This window comes from Lagopus muta, chromosome 2 (assembly GCF_023343835.1).
Source record: "Lagopus muta isolate bLagMut1 chromosome 2, bLagMut1 primary, whole genome shotgun sequence".
Lineage (NCBI taxonomy): Eukaryota > Metazoa > Chordata > Aves > Galliformes > Phasianidae > Lagopus > Lagopus muta.
In genome coordinates this window covers 75,788,431-75,803,386 of record NC_064434.1, presented here as the reverse complement: position 1 = coordinate 75,803,386, position 14,956 = coordinate 75,788,431, and the positions used below count along the sequence as shown (strand labels likewise).

The 14,956-nt window shown below is 37.1% G+C and overlaps 1 protein-coding gene across 3 annotated transcripts in view; it reads right to left on the bottom strand.

Annotated features, from left to right (window-relative positions):
• The window catches only part of KIF26B (kinesin family member 26B), a 286,786-nt gene that overhangs the window by 228,184 nt on the left and 43,646 nt on the right, over nucleotides 1-14,956 (bottom strand). The window contains exon 1 of one of the 3 annotated variants that reach the window (XM_048934935.1): nucleotides 10,453-10,517. The exons of the other annotated variants lie outside the window; for them this stretch is intronic. The gene's annotated coding sequence lies outside the window, so the exon portion shown is untranslated. Of the gene's footprint in view, nucleotides 1-10,452; nucleotides 10,518-14,956 lie in introns of those variants that run through there. 3 annotated transcript variants of the gene reach the window in all.

Sequence of the window (14,956 nt, the reverse complement as noted above, 5' to 3'; positions counted from 1 at the left end):
TGGAGACAGACAGTACCACAGAATTGTACTGCCCCTCTCAAACCACTAACAAGCATGCTGTAAGCCCAGTTTAGGAACCACTGTCAAATTTTGAGCTTAGAAAAGCGAAGACATAAAAGAATGTATTAAGATTTCCCTGTCACATTAAGCATATTCCATATGTTTAAGACCTCCTGTGATCTTATGACAGTGAACTAATGCATTGCATAGATCTAAATAAAAATAATCAACTCAGTTTAGAACTAATTTGTGCCTGTACATTTGGCTGAAGTCTAGTTACAGGATACATAAAATAAAAATCACGCATCTAAACATTCCTTTGGCTCCCTTTGATTATTTTGTTCCCACATCTCTTCATATTACTGCTGCCTTCATTCTCACTAGCCCTAGTGCAGCTCTTAACTAGCACTGCCAAACTACCACAAGTAAACTCAAAGCTAAAAGAAACTAAAATGCAGAGACAAATGTAAATTAATGAACAAAACCAGCTTTGCTCAAGACATTTTAGTTCCACTGCGAGTCCAAAGTAAAAGTCATCCTCTTTTGAGTATGACTTAACATTGAGATTTGTTAATGTCATTTCGCTTTTATCACAAACCCAAACAGTTTGTGAACATTTGAGAGATAGATATTTACCAGTTCTCCATCTGTCTTTACTTGAAGTTTTGGCCATAGTAAACAGACAACAGAGTTGTCTTAATAAAAAAATAAAATAAAATAAAATAAATGCTATTAAAAAAACAAAAAAGCACAAAACCTAGATCTACTCTCCCTCCAGAGAAAAATTGTTTCCTGGTTTCATGGGCTCTCCTATCTGATACCCTACTGCCAAGTTACAGAAGTAGAACACACATTTCAACATTCAGTTTCCATTTCAGAAGAAACCAGAAAGCATCAGACACGTATGCATGAACACAAAGGCTATCTCATTTTACTTGAGTCGTAGCCTTGTACTGTGGATTTATAAACAGTGAGCAAAATCCCACAGAGACAGTACACTATCCACATGGAGTTTCATGCAGCTTTAAAAAGATAGTCTGTTGCCTGAAGAAAACAAAACACGTCCTTTTAAAGGTAAATTATATACAAGGTTTACCTTAAATGCATTTTTTTTTTTTTAAACACCTACTTTAGCTTTAAAAACTAAAAATATTACAAGCCAATTTTCAATCTATAATGGGCAAATTCTCTTCTAACACAAAAAATGCCAAAACTTCCTGACTGGCATTGTTTTTAAACAAAACAGTTACCTTCATTCTTACTAATTATTCAAGATCTAAATCTATCACATCTATCTCTTTTCCTGGCCCTAATTAAAGTCAGAACTAAAACTGGTATCAGTATAGCAAAGACTGCCAGTTATCACTATGGACAATTCAAAGGTATTTTGGCAATTTATCTCGTTCAGAACTTCCCTCTCAAAAGAGGAGTGATGAAATCAGAGATACGATTCTTAAATTGCAGTGCTAATAATCATTTGCTATCTGTGATTAGATTCAATTCCCTAGTAAAAAACTCATGGCTTGGAGAATACCTCAACAGAAAGATGCTACAAGACAGAAATCAGGATACAGTAAGCCACACGCAAGCTTACTCTTGACCTAAGCTCTTAGATCAAACTTCTTCACAACACCTCCCACCAACTCACAGTTTCACTGAAGGCTCTTTGCTTCTCATTCCATGCCATTCAAGCTGGCCATCAGGGTCCTGAGTAATAGCCACCATTAAAACACCAACTGCATAGTTATGGAGAGATTTCTCAGAAAGATGAGCTATCTTGGTTGATAACGTAACACAAAAGGTTAAAAAAAAAAACCTTAAGGGTAAGGCATGGAAACAGCAGTGCTACTTCAAACAGCTGCAGGACACACAGAATGGCATCGTCATCTCCATCTTACAGCAAAGGACAGGACAAAAACTGAAACAAATTGCGACTAAGGCTATGGCGTTGTGGTTTCGTTACAAGATCAGTGGATATAAACAAATACTTAAAACAAATACCAGAACATCTTAAGTGAAACATGGACTTATCACTGCCTTATTTAATTTGCTGCAAGATAGAGCTCTCTTTACTCATGTCCCTAACCTCAATCTCCCCACATCCTCCCAGTACTGAGTCAGGATTGAACCAGAGGCTCTTCTCACTGGCACGTTTCCAAACACTATTGCTCTTAGTCAGATGCAACTTCCAGTTATGCAGGCTAGTAGTTAACCACAAAAGTATACATAAGCTGTAAAGTCACGCTCTCATTTTTGCAACATTTTCTCTTTTACAGTAAGAAGCAACATTTGGTCCTTGGAATTTCAGATAACTGTTTTTCAAGTTAGGAAAATAAGAAACATTTAACTAGCGCCGATGAGTAGCAAGCGCGCTTTTATAAGGAAGAAGATATTTAACAGACTAAATTTGACACTGCATCAACAAGTGTCATCCAACTAACAGTTTCTGGATAATTTTCTCTTATTAATTCAACCCAAGATACCAATTCATAATAGGCGTAATTTGATAAATCTACTTTGTATTTTTCTACAGCAAATTGACTAGGATTTTCTCTTCAGATTTACTCTGTAGTTCTTTACCAGGCTTTTTACTCCACCAAGTAATCAGTGTGCTGACTTGTATTTGCCATTCACGGATTCAAATTCTGACCTACGCTGGTTAACAAACACTGGTAGAAAAGCAACCTGAAAAAGTGTCTTGTACCTGACTGGACTGATTTTTAAGCATTTTCAGAAAGAATAATCATGCTTAGAAATTCCAGACAGGATTTCTGAAAATTGATGCAGATGCTATTCTGAAATTGAAGTTACACTTAAGCACTGAAAACTTCTACTGAATTATTTCAACATCCAGAGACAACACCACTCTAGTATTACTAAAACAGGACCAAGTTTAAGTTTTACGTGTAATACTGGGAAGAAATTCAGTAAAGGAATGGAGCAGATTTCCATGTATTCATCTGCCTGTTTTTGAATTGGGTCTGCTTTATCAGAACTCTGGGAAAGAGAGGCATTTCCCACAGAGAATCCAAATTCATTCAAGTGTTGTTGTTTTTCTTAGAACTATTCACATGAAGAAATGTCCTGAGGTAAGACAGCTAAAGAAGATTGTGAGAAGACATCGAAGATAAACAGCAAAACAAAATTAAAAGTCTATCCAATATTATGAAAATGTTAATGTCAGTGAAGCAACCAAAGAGAACAGTTTAGCAAATGAGACAATGTTACTCTGAAGTGCTGAAAAAAGAAGGACCTCAATTCAGGGACACCTCCCACCAATACCTGCAGGAGTGGAAAAACATTATTTAAGTGTGAAACTGCAGAGCAAGGAACTGTCATTGTCACTGCTACTTTAAAATAATAATATTTTTTGAGCCACTGCATTCAACTATTTCTGAGAAATCCATCTGCAGCCAGAAAACTCCCATATAAGATTAGTAGAAATGACGGGACTACACTGCCCTTTCCAAGGCATAGACGTTTGTGAGAAATCTCATTTGCCTCAAATTTCATTGCTCTTCTACCTTCCAAGTTTGACAGTCTTGCTCCCTTCTGGTGGGACAGCCAGAGCAAATTATGTGTCATCACTAGAGAACACAGCCAAAGGAAAAGGTACAAAAGCAGTAAACAGCAGATCCACACTCCTGCCCCTCTCGCCCAATGAAGTCACTCCAAAAAAAACAACCATTTGGTTCTCTGAACACAAAAGGCTTTCTTATTTTTCCATGTTTCCACTACCTCTATTTGTGCACCTAACTGTAACCTCCTGTCAGATTTGTTTCAAGCCCATATCAAAAGTATAATACAGTCCTGTCCCCTGTAATTCATCGAATCTTAAAATTTTGGCAGGACTGTTACAATCACAGTCCAACACAACAGCCACTCTCTGTGCTGCAGCAGCACTTTGCACAACAGCTATGCTACAAGAGAAAGAGTTCTTGGATGTTTCTATAGAAATAGCTGAACGGAGCAGACCTACATGTAGAGGCCATCCAGGCAGATGATGTATTACTCTGCAAGAAGCCCCAAAAGGCTCAGACAAAATAGAAGGAATAAAATAAACAAGATTTTCTGTGACCCTAAGGATGAGATTATAACGTTTTTATTTATTTATTTATTAAAGCTTGAGCAGGAAGCCTTTCTAAATTGCATTTCTTGGATTTTATCATATTATCTTCATGGCACAGTTATTACACATTAAAGGTAATGACTCTCTTATGTGAGTAACCTAATATTGAACATGATTGATAACCCCTATCTGGGCTTTGGAGAACACCAAATTTCCTAAATGGAAGGAGGGAGCAGAGTCAGCTGAGGAGAACAGGGAACAGATTGAGTGAATTATGTGCATGCATATGGAAAAACAACTGCTAAGATTTCACTAGAACATGGCATTCTTTTGAAAGCACCCATTAATGGCAGATAGAAAAAAAAAAAATGCTCAGCTCTTCCATTTTTAAGTAATTCTGTTGAAACTACAAACCAATATGTTTTTGTAGTTTTTAGACACGTGGTACGTAAACATAGTCACATCAGTGATCAGGAGTTTATGGAAGAAAACGCATATTCCAACCTCACATCCCAAGGGAAATGTAGCTATTATGATTCAAATTACCTGTATGGGTTGAACTCGCTGAACAGATTACTGCTGCCCAGTTATCTTGGGCCACTCTAGAGCACGTTTTATTCAGGCACAGAAGAAAACACAGTGAGACAGCCCAACCAGTGTGTGGAACCACAATGGAAACTGTGACAGAATCTGATCCACCTGCCTCGAACAAAGTGCCCACATTGAAATCAAAATGAATTTCCTTCAGATATTCAACAGAAACATGACCATGGGAAAATAAAACACATTCCAGCAATATTTCCTGTAGAAAAAAAATTCAGAACACCTACTGGAAAATCTCACTGGCTAGCTCCAGCAAAGCCAGCACCACTCATTTTAAAAAACTCTCACTCTAAAAACTGTAGCGTGACAGGGAAATTCATAGCATCCTACAATAGTTTCTTAATGATTCAGAAGATTATCCATTTTGTCTTTGTGGACTTGCATAAAACTGGCTTATACTTTTGACTTTGCTGGGTCTGATGACCTCTGCCCTTTTAAGATGGGGATAAGCATTATCTCCAGAAAATGAAAACAAACCCTAGTCCTAGGTCTAGAAAGGATCTGCTCTTTTAGAAATAGGTTTTCCTCTCAATTGCTATTAATAAAACAGGATTTCTTTGTATTTATGTACTTGTTCATTCCCCCTGTAATCTACTGACTCTTTAGCCCACCACCTTGTTAATTAATTATCACACTGCTTAAGCAAGCCTAGCTACCATCGTTATTTCTTCAGAACTGCAGAAGTGAAATCAATGAGCAAGAAAATGATTTTTAAAAGCAATGTTTGGTTTTAGCAAATTATCCCTAATAAATGCATTCATTGTAGAAGAGAAAAAGTGTTTTATTTTGGGGTGTTTTTCGCAAACATGAGTTTGATCAGAGACCAAATAACTCTCAAAAAGCACTAACCCATCATCCAGTAGCTTCTAATCATATAACTAGAGCAAGCCATAGACAAGGAACAGTCTCTGACATACCCATAAAGCAAAATACAGTGTTTGTTGACAGACTTATTTGGCACAGTTGTTCATGTTGTTAAAAGTAAGCCCCCTAAACTTATTAGGTCAACAGGAACACTAATCCAGCAGAACAATTTGATTGCTTGTCAAAATTTTGGGAAGTGCATTTGTCCCTTCTTGCAGGCAGGAAAAATGTGCTCTGCTTTTCCACCTAGTGGAACAGGCCTGGTGAAGTAAAACAGCAGAAAAATCACTGGATATGATTTTCCTCATCACCACCATTTGCCAAAGAAGGAGCTGTCAGTAGCTGCTTGCCCCACCTGAGAAGGTCCAAACAAGTTGGGGAGCAGGGGACAACAGCATTTGTTAGAGCTTGCATGGGGTCCAGTGTAGTGATACCAACAGTTGGACATCATCAGGAAGTGGCAAGAGCTATTTCAGAGTCACTGTATCAAAATTCTAGAGCAAAGCACTATTCTCACCCCTCCTCCTCTTACATGTGCACTACCACACGCTAGTAAGCTTCAAAATTTCAAGAGATTTGAAAAGAGATTTAAAAGCAGTCATATTATGAATGGCATCATGTCAGCCATTTGATTTTTGATGACAAGACAACTTTAATCACAATCGTTACATCAATTTGTGGAAGAATTTTGTCAACTTATAGACTCCTTCCAGTAATAATTTCCTAAAATTGGCAATCAATAGTAGCCCATAATATTTCTCTTATTACAAAACCCAAGGCATTATTTCTCCTTTACTCTTAAATTTTTGTCAGGAACAAATACGGGCATCTAAACTATGACACAGGACATTTTCCAAATTCAACGGTTTATCGATGGAACATGTTCATGTCTTCAAATACTAAAGAAAGGCAACAATGACAAATAAAAACAAACAAAAGCAACTGCTTGGAACTATGGAGAAGGAAATCATGTCAGAAGCTGCTGCAACAATACTTGTTCTCTCACTATGTTACAAGGGAGAACACTGCAAAAGGAGTTAAACAACAACCTATGAACTTCAGTTTGACAGTCAGAGAAGTTTTGTCCCATGCAAGCTCTGTTGTTTGTCCATTTTCACAGATATTGGCTCCTATCTTCTGGCAGACGTTTGAACTTTTGTGACTTTTCCAATAGTGTCTTCAAACATTATTACATCTTATTACATATTACATCTTCTAAAACAGAGCAGTTCATTTTATTACTTTGAATAAGTAAACTGCAAGCTGCTTCTCACACCCAGAAGTAGGTGCCTCCATTTGTATTTAAAATATACACACACACACACACACAGAACGCTCATTCACTTTATTATTTTTGTCCCATTTAGTACATCAGAGAAAGTCCCAGGTCTGAAATTTGAAATTGAGTACTCCAGGCTTACCTACAGCAGTAGGTACAAGTAACGTGCAAGTCAATTCAATGAAATCAGTATAGCATGAAGCATGCAAGAGATATCATGAACCGTGCAGTTTGCTGTTTATCTGTAAGGCAGCGTGGAACTCTGTATTTGAAAGCAAGTGAAATGAACTGAGAATTGTTATCCCATGATAATGAAATCAACTTGGGTGACAGAGAAGCTGTCCAAGGTAAATGATATGAATGTGCCACTAAAATTTACGCACAAAGCCTACTATCATGGACTACATTTCAGTCTAAGAAATTACTCTAACTTCTTGGGGTTTATTTTTCCCCTTTGGAACTGCTCCTAGAATCATTTTACCAAATACCATCTTCTTTTCAGACTTAAATAGTCTCACTTTTCTTATGAACTGCCTTTCCAGGCTTCCTTTCTGATACATAAAAAGAGCAACGCATGAACATGGCAAGAGTTTGACCAAAACATGCTGTCATCACTCAAGTTAGAAACAAATACATTCGTGTTAAATTTGAGACTTGATTTTCTTCTTACTCTGTATTTAATATAACTTCCCACATATTTAAGCATTGTTATTTTCAGCATCCTTGTGTATTAGCTAAGAAATAGCAAGTGACACAGGGAAGAACAAAGCAACTCCTGACTTGTCTCCTTACCAGAGGAGCAAGAGCACAGAACTGCACCTTCATACACGTGTACTACTGAAATGTAAAGAGTAAGAAACAGCCCATAATAAGAGGGAGATCTCAACTAACAACTAATACTCTGCTGGAAATTAACCTGAAGGAGTAAGCTTATGCAGTATGCCCAAAAAAAAAAAAACAAAAAAAAAAAAAAAAACAAAAAAAAAAACAAAAAAAACCAAAACCTAAAACATGTGTCATAATAAAGAAAAAAAGAAAAAGGAAGCCACCTGCACCCACTCCTGGTTCACAACAAACCTAAGCAGTACACAGCCCCTTAAAAAAAAAAAAAAAAAAAAAGCCATTCTTGAATGCAACACATTTCCAATAAAATTGAAGGAGTGGAAATAGGAACAGTTAAATACAGTGAAATTGTTTTCACTCTACTTCAGTCACAAACTACATTAACAAGAGCCTGCAGTTACCAATCATGGACACTCAACCAGCTATGGAACTTAACAAGGTATTTCCATTACTAGGTCTATTATTAGCCTTAGGGTGTGCAGGAATATAATATGGAACTACAATCTCCAGTGAGTAAATTTAATTTTGCTTGACATATAATGAATTCAGGTTAAGAAGTACTGTAACATTTTAGTAAATTGAGATATTGTAAATAGCTTGTAAATTTGAGTTAAAAGACTCAGTTTTAAAGCTAACTAAAAGACTATCAAAAGTAATTTTAATCTTTTAGCTTTCATTTCTACAATCATTTAGCAAATGCTTCCTTATCATACGCAGGCAGTGTGTTTGAAGGTAACTGAAAGTGAGCTCTTGAGTTCTCAGACCAAACCAGAAGTGATAAATGATAAAGATTTTGGAAAGGGGTAAATCCATCTTTTTGACAGCTGAGTTAAGATAGGGGTCATTGAACTCTCCCTCAATGCTACAAATTATTTTTATGTTCTCAGACACAAAACTTCAAGGTTAATTCTAGTAAAGCCATTGCAATAACAGCTCCATAGAATCCTTTACTGAGGTTTAAGTATATTTTCTACAGTGCATGCAGAGCTCACTGACTAATAAGAATAGTTTTGACTGGATTCTCATGGTAGCACAACCTCCTCCAAGCTTTGCTATCCCAACCAGGGGACTTTCAACATGCCCACTTCAAGCCAATTTATTTCCTACGGATCTTAACTTCTGAACATCAGCTTGGAAACTTAGTCAAGTTTCCCATATTAAGGTTGAACTAGATATTACAATTCAAACAGAAGCTCAAAACAGAAATTGCCTGGTACACACAAACAGGGATTCAGAGCTTAGAAGCAGAAATCACAGTAACTTGGGAAACACAGGCCAGGAGATAACTGTCCCTGCAATAAATAGTCACTTGTGGATCAATTTGTTTGGGACAAAAAACTAACAATAAATTGTTCAAAAACTCTGAATCCCTGAGGAAGAAATAACAGAAATCCAAACATTTGCAGCTATGGTCAGAGAACTAAAAACCAAAATCTGAAACAATCATTTAAGTAACTTGGCTTTCTCAGGTTTAAAATTTTGTTGTATTCAGACTTTTCCTATATAAAAGACATCACAAATTAGTGGAGACAGGGAAGAATACTGCTAAAGGATAAGACTGGAGTGGCCAGAAATCAAGTCTCCAATAATCTCACCTCATACAAGTATTCTTACCTTACACTTCTGGATTTAACTTACCCCCTACCTGCACTCTTTATAAGACAGATGCATGGGTAAAAGCATTTGCAAAATCACTGCAGAGTACGTGAAATGTAGTAACTTACTAATGAATCAAACACTTGGTAACTGGAATTATTAACGTTAAGATATGGCACCAAAAGAAAAAGGATTTCTTAAAAAAAAAAAAAAAAAAAAAAAAAGAAGATCTTAACTAGTACATTTGAGATTTAATCTAGAGGACAGTTTACTCCAGTACAGTGTTCACGTGATTTATTGAGTGGATCAGGAGCTATATCTAATGAATCATGATGTAGAAGAAAATTTATTTCTACACTAAAAACTCTTTATTAGTTTGTTTCCTCTCCTCAAACGAAGGTTTTACTATGGTAATAAACATGGCATCTGTAGTTCAAAGCAAAGCTCCAGCAGACTTTGAGTGATTAAAGAAACTACTAGAAAATCCACTTTCTGTATTTGATCCTTAGACAGCATGCACCTCCCTTCTCACTATGCTGCTGCTAGCAACTCCTTGCCAGTTAAATGAAAAGAATACAAGCCATAACGGTAGGTTTGAAACCCAAACTCTGCTCAGGCCACCAATACATGTTCAAATGTTAAAACTGACAACCAAGACCCGAGAGTTTGTTGGGAAATAAATGCCTAAAAATCTCTGAGAATCCATCACACCAAGCTTGAGCAGATTTAACTTTTTAATTAGAGGAGACCATCCCTTACACAAACTTAGCTCATGACCTGAAAGGTTATTATTCTGTAGAGAAAATTATTCTGTAGAGAAAGAGTTATTATTCTGTAGAGAAAATATGTTCTCTCAGATTTCATTTCTATTATTTATAAGAGTAGAGGAATGCCTTTTCTCAAGTGTTGAAAGTAAGCAAACAAGACATTTAAAGATACATCCAGTAGAAATACATCCTTTCACTGTGTGATCAGTACTTACGATAAGTTTCTTTTGAATAACTGAATGTTTTCCACACTGCTTGCTATCCTTCCTTCTGCTCCACATTGTTACTTACAGTAATCAGTACAGCATTGTAACAACACACAACGTCCAGTATATCTTACTTGCACTAAATTTATCTCAAGAATATTCTGAGCTCCTGAACCCTATAGATAGAATGCAGTTTAAATAATTGACTTCAAAACAACTTTTTACCTTTTTTTGGTCATCCCAGCAGTTACATTGAAGAGAGTCAGCATTGGCAAGTACTTACTGTACTTAAAAAAAAAAAAAAAAAAAAAAAATCAAACAGATCTAACTGGAAGCTCCATGCAAGTAGGCAGGTGCAGTAAATAGCATAATTCCTTCAGTGTACTCTGATTAAAAAAAAAGAGATACACAGTATCTCACACACAAGTTAATCAAAACATCAGACCTCCAGGATATTTTCTTTTACTTCCTTCACTCTCAAAGGTTATGAACAGCAACTCTTCCAAACAAATAGCAATCCATAAAATATTCACATAAGTCATATTTTTAATTGGCTATTTCTTTTCTGTGAAAGGCATTGCCACCACTAGGTAAGCATCTCTGAACAACTGTGAGCTCACTTAAAACTTGCAAAGCCCAAGTATTTCATGGTTGTCCTGTAAATCAGCCTTCAGATCTCTACATTTTCCTTCAGAAAACCAAATCTATCTTCAGGTTTTGTTTGAATGCACATGTAAGGAAATACAAGATCCATCAGTTGCATTTCCCACTGGATTATAATCTAGTAGTTACATTTGACATGTATCTCTTTACTCCTCTCTGAAAACTAGTGTAGAAGTGTACAAGTGAAAGAAAATACATTCAAAGCCATCTCTTCCTGTTATGATCTTACCTCTATCTGCTAATCAAGGCCAAAATATCTTATTTACTTTAGAACAGGGTGCTCTAGAGGCTTGAAAACTGCTGCAGAGTAGTTTCCTTTTTCAAATGACAGAAAGTAAGCTTTTGGGATACTAACTAGGTTCCTGATTCCCTCCAGTAACAGAGGATGAACTGGTTAAAGGAGATAAAATACTTAAGTTTAAAAAAAAAAAAAAAACAAATCTTTGCATTAAAACATTTGTGCTTAGTGTCACCACTAGTGTTTCTAATGCAGGAGGGACTAATTTTTTTCCTATATAATCAAAGGTCAACTGAACATTAGAATCTATACTTAGTGCCAATAGGTTACAAAAAAAGAAATCTACAGACTGGACTTACACAAGATGTATAGATTCCTCAAAGGTAGAAGGTATGCCAAGTTTGCCTCAGAAAAAGGGCCAACAAACCATACAGGTTTTCGTTTGTTTGGCAATTTTCCCCTCCGTAATTTTAAGAAAGAAAAAGATGAGGGGATAAAAACACCATGAAAGTACAGATCTTCAAATCAGTGCTCCAGTGGTACTAGGGTTTGGCTGGAAGAAGTGTAGGCTAATGCCAAAACAAGCTTGGAGAGCCCACAAAAACTCCATCATTACCACAGAAGGAACTCTACAATGGAGTTGCTTTGTGCAGTTTAACCTGTGGCATGTACTATTTCTTTTTAAGAGGGAAACAGAAGTCAGTGCATGAAGCTTTACCTGCAGGTTTCACACATTACCACAGGGCATCATCCTGGCTTCAGTGCTGTGTGTGACTTTACCCAGAGGCTTGCTATAGGTGCTATGTGACTTTCACAGCTTCCATCCTACTGACAGCCTTGTCCTAAGATTCATCAGTGGGAGGCTGCACTGCACATCTGTACTGCACAGATACCTCAGATCAAGGCAGTTTGCAAACAGGGAAATGCCTTCTGCTAGCAGCCAGAAGCAGAAGTCTCCACTCACGCAGGAAAAAATCCCTCACTGGTTTGCTGCACCTGAGCATGTGCCATTACCATTTATTCTATAGCAGGTGGAAGACTACAGGAAAGCACAGCACAACATGCTGGTCAATTCAGACCATTCAGTTGTCACCTGTTCAAATTCCTCAGCATACTAAGAAAGTAGTGAATGGATTGCAAGCAGTTTCTTATTTCTACTTCTAGAAACAATGTCAGGAAAATTTCCCAGAAGAAACTAAATCATTGAGTAAGAAGCAAAATATCTTGCATCAGCAGTCAGCCAAGAGACAAAAAGAAGGCAGAAATAAAGTTAATTCCTCAGTGCAGCAAAAAAAATCACCTGGGAGTTTTGAACAAGTAATTTGGCTTATTTTAAGGTATATTTTCATTCAAATGAATCCCTAGAATAATATTTGCTGAATAGTCTTTTACTTTCCTAAAAATTCAGCTGCAGAACCTGCAGGCCTTACAGTTTGGTAGCTCCACGTATAAGAGGTGCAGTCTGGAAAGAGGACTGCTGCTAATCACACAGACATGAAATGAATGTTAATCTCTAGTCACTGACCTGTTCATTCTTTAGCCATTTAAAACACAGCCAAAAAAAAAAAAAAAACCAACAAAAAAAGCTTTGATCCAGATCCAACTCAAATACTGCTGTTTACATATAGTGCAATAGTGCTCAATATGTTGAACACTGATCTGGAATTATTTCAGAGATTGACTGCATATTTTGCGACTTCTTCTTATTAGCACACAAGACTCTCCTGGTTCAGAAACGCTAGACTTCATTTCTCACAGGTAAACATTTATTTACCTGTAAGAAAAAGTGTACTTTAACAGTTGCTGCTATGCCTATTGAAAACACTTACTTGTAAGAATAACCTCTCCAGAGGCATAAAGAGTGCAAAGACAGGACTGGCACCAGGGACTTTTAGAAAGTATTTCAGTATTACAGATTTAAAAAAAAGGAGTGGTCTTGGTGCCTACTGTTTGTAAAGCTGTATTGAAACAGTTGTGTGGTTTTCTTTCATTCAATGAAACATACAATAAACTTTGATGGAAATACAGATTCTGAAGGCAAAAGTAGCTATGTCTTAAAGCACAGCTGGAGGGAGGTAAATATTTTACTATATAGTTTTTGACTTGGTGTGGCAGCTTTGAACATACTTTGGATAGGAATCACATGAAGGCTCAATGTCTACTATCAACAGCTGTTTTCTTTTTAGCCAGAACATTTTTTAACATGGGCAGTGAGATTCCCCTTGTATATTTAATCTAAACCAAAACAGATTTCATACAGTACTTGCTAAAGAGGGGAAAGTACTTCCCAAAAACAATCCTTACTTGCTTCAGATGACAGATGAAAAACTAATAGCAAGAGAACAAACAAAACCTGCTCCCTAAAGAGAGGGTGTTTTCAGTTGCAGTAATTGGTAATTGAGGGAAGAGTAAGGAATATTTTAGAAGATATCTGAGACTAGAAAAGGTATCATGAAATAAATTAAGCTTAAGTAATCAGAAAAAAATAAGACTAACAGTGCTTGAAGAATAAAAGGCACTAGTAGTAAGAGTCCAAACTGCATATGGGAGAGAGAGAAAAAAAACAACAGGGATTATAAAGTTCTCAGTATATTTAACATATGTTATTGATTTTACAAGTGAGACAGAGTGGATAACACTGCAACTGATACCACTGAGGGAGTCTTAAATAAGATCAAAAGAGAGAGAAACAAGTAGAAGTTTTTCAAGAAAGACAAAATGTTCACCAAATGCAAGTACACTTCATTTACTTTCCATTATTCATTCCAGAAAGGAAGGACTGATGTCTGCTATCTTCACAGAAGTTCAGTGGCTTGGGTCCATAATTTGCAAAATCACCTAGAGATCGTTCCAATCCCCTGACAAGACATGTTTGCCACTGCAGCCACTGTCATTTGTTCATGTGAAAGACACTCTTCATTCCCCACCCGAAAAGCATGTAGAAGGGCTTTTTTATGTACTTTTGTCATTGCTCTTTTTTTTTTTCCTTCCTGAAAAAAATTCCAATAACCGCAGTGTGAACTGAAGCAAAGATTCTGTGCAGAACAGTCTTCACCCAGAAATGCCCTTGAGGACAAACAAGCCTAATGTAAGCACTGGGTGTCCCAGCACTACAATTGGACACCAGCAACACCTCTTCCAATTCCCTGAAGCAATCTTTAAGCCTCTTTCTAGACAAAGAAACACAGCAGATATTTCAGAGAACAAGGTTCCTAGGTTGGGTGATAAAATTTACTTTGATTAGCTAAAGCAATCTTGTGTGCCAAAGGACTGCATACTCCACAGAGATCAGACATAAGCTGATAAAACCTAGCCTTTCCGTATCTAAAGAACCTCTTGAGGAGCTAACCATTACAGAAAGATGGACACAACAGCAGCTTCAGATAGCAGAGATTTCCAGCAGCAAGGGTGCCCCTCTGGGAATGGACCTGCACTTTTCCAGGACTTGTCAGTCAGATCCCACAGCAACACAAATCTCCAGTCTTGAGTCAGGCAACATCAGCCTTTTCCCTCCCTCACAGCACACACAAGCCCTGGCAACAGCACTGCTTGAGACCGGCTTGCACTAGGACAACTGCTCTGCAGAAATGCATCTCTTCCCTGAAACACAGCTTCTGCACTCACCCCAGGCTTTAAGGGCCAGGCTTATAGCTAAGCACTAGCAGCCAAGTGAAGAAAAGGCTAAGAAAATTGTCCAGAACTCCCTATCTGACCACAAGTCTTTCTTTTGTAAAGTTTATTTGTAGCAGGAAAAAGCTCTCAAGTTTCACTAGAACAAAACAAATCAGCAAAAATCCAACTATTTGCCACCACTTATTTGCAGCTAGC